General features: G+C 49.3%; 1 non-coding gene across 1 annotated transcript; it reads right to left on the bottom strand.

Annotated features, from left to right (window-relative positions):
- Positions 1-3,607: 3,607 nt before the first annotated feature.
- Positions 3,608-3,700, bottom strand: TRNAI-UAU. Its single transcript is given in 2 exon segments — positions 3,608-3,643; positions 3,663-3,700. It is a non-coding gene; the product is annotated as a tRNA-Ile (tRNA).
- Between the last annotated feature and the right edge of the window lie 269 nt (positions 3,701-3,969).

The following is a 3,969-nucleotide window of genomic DNA, read 5'->3' as shown; positions in this document are numbered from 1 at the left end:
GCTCACATCTACCAAACCCAAAAATACATTGATGAAGCTGCTTTCCAGAAATTTTCCCAGCAGCCAGAAACCAAGGTCTCAAGAAAAGCTGTGACGGGAGATGTCCAAGCACTGGTGAGGCGGCTGAAGGAAGTCCCCAGGGAATGGCTTGATCCCTTGTGGTCCAGTACAGTCCATGTGCTGGCCACTATGTGTTACCCAAGGGTGAAGGGCAGCGTATGCAGCAGCCAAAGCCTGAATCAGTGGATGGAGGTGCTGAGAGGCAGAATGGTGGAGGCAAGGGGACATGGAAGAGGGGGATCCACTGTCTCATGCTAGCACGCCATCCACCAGCCAGTCTCCTCCTCCACCATAGGCACTGCCAAAGTGAGCCAAGGGCAAGGCTTCCATGTTGGGGTCCAGAGGAACCAGACCCCACCATCAGGCAGGTAGCACTCAGGCCTTAGTGGCTGCCTATCTCGCTGAGGACATGGAGCCACTACTGCGCTACCCCTTGGCCTACTGGGCAAGCTGAAGCCAGATGTGGCAGAATCTGGCCACGGTTGTCCGGGAACACCTGTCCTGTCCACCAATCAGTGTGCTGAGTGAGAGGGTGTTCAGCATTGCTGGGGATGTTGCGACACTCCACCGCACCTGGAGCAGCTGGTGTTCGTGAAGGTGAACCTCCTGCTGCTGGGGTTCCCCAAGCTCCACCTGCAGACAGAGTGAGTGCCACCCTCCTCACTCTGTCTGCACCTATTTCCTTTTTTTTAAAAAAAACATTTAATGCCCTGCTCTCAGAGCTGGAGGCGGCACTCACTGCATCACCTGCCAGCAGGGGAAGAACATCTCCCTGCTGAGGTCCCATGCCAGGATGAACTTGAAGGTATGGCCTGGGATTTTGGAGAAGGAGACCCCAGGTTCTGGGCATGACCACTAAAACTGCACTCTGCCAGGGTCTGGGAGGATTGGTGGGATTGCTGGTGGTGCGTCAGCCCCAGGAAATGCCAGGACCAAGGATCCCCCTGGTGAAAGGTAGGTTGGAGATGCCACAACCTCCAGCTACCACATGCAAGCACATAGTCCTGGCTGGGGAAAGCTCAGACTTGTCACATCTTTGACAGGCCTGAGGCTTGGGGGTTGAAGTGGATTTGTGAGGCTCCAGGTGAGCTCAGCTTAGCTGCCTGGGTTGCCAGCTTTCAGGTTGAAAAACCTTTTGTTAGGCTGAGTACTGAGTAAGCACCTGCAGTTGGTGTGTCTGCTGGTCCTGGATGGAAGGAATAATTAAGAAGCGAGAGGTTGGCATGCAATGCAGGCAAGAAAGACAGTCAGTGAAAATGGAAATGGAAATGGAGGCATCAGGGGGTGAGGAACAGGCTCAGGGGAGGGGGATGTAGCAGTGCAGGTAAAAGTGCCTGGGGAGTCAGATATCCGGCAGGTTGTAGCATGTCATAAATCCAATGTCTACATCGAGTCCATGCTTTTCTGTACCTAGGAGATTAATGAAGTGAAGTTCATAGGCTCATCTGTGAAAAGTGGTTTGTAAATTCCAATTCAGGATCATGCCTGAGAGACTGGAGACTGAGTGGTTTTTTTGAGAGAAATGTGCCCCCACAGGTAGTTGGGCACTCCTGTCTTTGATAGATTCTGGTGTGCAGTTTGTGGGGTACTGGAGATTGTTGGCAGGTTTTGTGTTTTGAGCTGTAGGAAGTTGGTTTCTGGCGATGAGCTTAGGTTAGCGAGGTTCGGTGCTTGTTTGAATTTACAAAACACTTTTCAGAGCCGGGCCTATGAACTTCACTTCATCAGCCTCCTAGGCACAGAAACTCCTGGACTCAATATAGAAACTGAGTGTTTTTCAACCTGAAAGCTTGCTAAAATATATTTCTGTAACTATTCAGTTGGTCTGCTAAAAAACATACCAGATTAGATTTACCCAAAGAAAAGGACCTTGTCTGCCAGTGCAACACCCCTAGCATCTGAACACATCTAAGCCCCAGGGCTGGGGCAGGCAGGGAGACTTCCCTGGCAGCTGCTGAAGAAGCAGCTCCTGCAGGAAAGGAAAGAAAGGCTCTGTCACAGTTTGGCTGGTGCTACTGTGCTGCTTATTAAGTTATTACCTGTTGACATTTAAATTGGTGGATCAGGCTGAGGCTGAGGGGGAGGAGGAGGCCTCATTGCGGCACACCACTGTGTCATATAGAGGCCACAGTGCCAGTGAGGCTGCGCCTTGACACACACACAGTGTCGCCCATGTCATGAGTTTTGCTTGCAGCCTGGGGTGCAGTTTCCCAGAACCCCCTGCACCTATGCCCTTGGAAACTGGCAGGCTTCATGGCCTCAGCAGGAGCTACCATCCCTCCAGTTTTCACCCCGCTGCACCTTCACACACACATGTGACAAAAGTTTGCTTTCAAGAATTTGAGGTACAGTTTCCCAGAAACACCTGAACCTATATCCTTGAAACTTGGCAGAATGTGTGGCCTCCAAAGGGGCTACCATTCCTACAAGGTTCATCTGAATCAGGCAAGAAATGGCAAAGTTATAGTTGCATGCTTCTCCATTATAGCCTATGGGCGAAACGTCGAAACAGCAAAACAGCTTTGACGAAATGAAACAGAACAGCGGCTTCAAAACTCAACGAAACACTGTCTCATTGAAATGCTGAAGCAGAATGGTGCTGTCTTGCACAGCCCTAATAAGGAGATGTGGGAACATCACAATAGGATGCAGACCAACGAGCCCTTTAAGGCCATATGCTACTTTTGCTCATTTAGGAAGCTACCGCAGAACTTGCCCACTCTCCTACATCTAATGCTGATCTCAGTGGGGTGTAACCTCATTGAATGAACTGTCTTCTGATGTTCCTGCCACTTTATGACTCTATACTAGATAAAAGAGGGAAATGGAGCACAGGCCCTTAGCTGCAGGTAGATTTGAGCTGAAATTAAGATTCACAGAGTCACAGAAGTTTAGGGCTGAAAGGGACCTCACGAGATCATCGGGTCCAGCCCCCCAGCTCTGGGCAGGAAAGACTTCTGGGGTCATATAACCCCAGCAAGGTGTGCGTCCAGTCTCCTTTTGGAGATCTCCAGGGTAGGTGCCTGCACCATTGCCGCTGGGAGTTTACTCCAGTCTGGTTACATGAACCATGAAGAAGTTTTTCATTGTATTCAGTCTGAAACCTTCTTGTAGGTGTTTGTGACCATTGCTCTTGGTTTTCCCCTATGGCACTTTGGTGAATAGTTGTTCACCTAGGCCCTGATGGTCTCCCCTGATATATTTGTAAGCTGCCACCAAATCCCCGCAAAGTCTTCTCTTTTCTAGGCTGAACAGTCCCGTATTTGTCAGACTTTTCTTCTATGTCTTGCGCTTCAGGTTTCAAATCATGAGGGGCTCTTCTCTGGACTCTCTCAAGCATCTCCACATCCTTCTTGAAATGCGGTGCCCAGAACTGGACGTGGTACTGCAGCAGTGGCCTCAACAATGCCAAGTAGAGTGGGAGAATAACTTACTTAGTTTTGCTTGAGATGGCGTGACACATGCCAGTGTATTGTTTGTTCTGCTAACTATACTGTAGCCTCACTGGTGACTCTCATTCATTTTTGGTCAATTATGAAAAGTCAAATGCTCCAGGTGAGGCTTGAACTCACAACCTTGGCATCACTCTCCCAGTACTGCCTTATAAGTACCACATGCTAACCCATTGCACCACTGGAGCTGGCTGCTTTAAACTCTGAAGAACTCAAGGATCACCTGAGGGACTGATCCTAAATGACTTCCTCAAGGCCACAAAGGGACTCTAAGTAGAATACCATCTTAGAGTATTCAGTGATTTCAGTTGGACAAGATGATACCCCACTCTATAAACTAAAATATGATAAAAAAACAAGCCCCTAGATGGCAAGAACTTCAAGACAGAGTCCTCAAAAGCTAAAACATGGAGCTGTGCAGCATTTGGGAAAAGCAGCAAGAACAGAATGGAACTGA

This window comes from Alligator sinensis, unplaced genomic scaffold (assembly GCF_000455745.1).
Source record: "Alligator sinensis unplaced genomic scaffold, ASM45574v1 scaffold518_1, whole genome shotgun sequence".
NCBI lineage: Eukaryota > Metazoa > Chordata > Crocodylia > Alligatoridae > Alligator > Alligator sinensis.
Note: the sequence above shows the minus strand (reverse complement) of the source record. Positions and strands in the feature narration are given on the sequence as shown.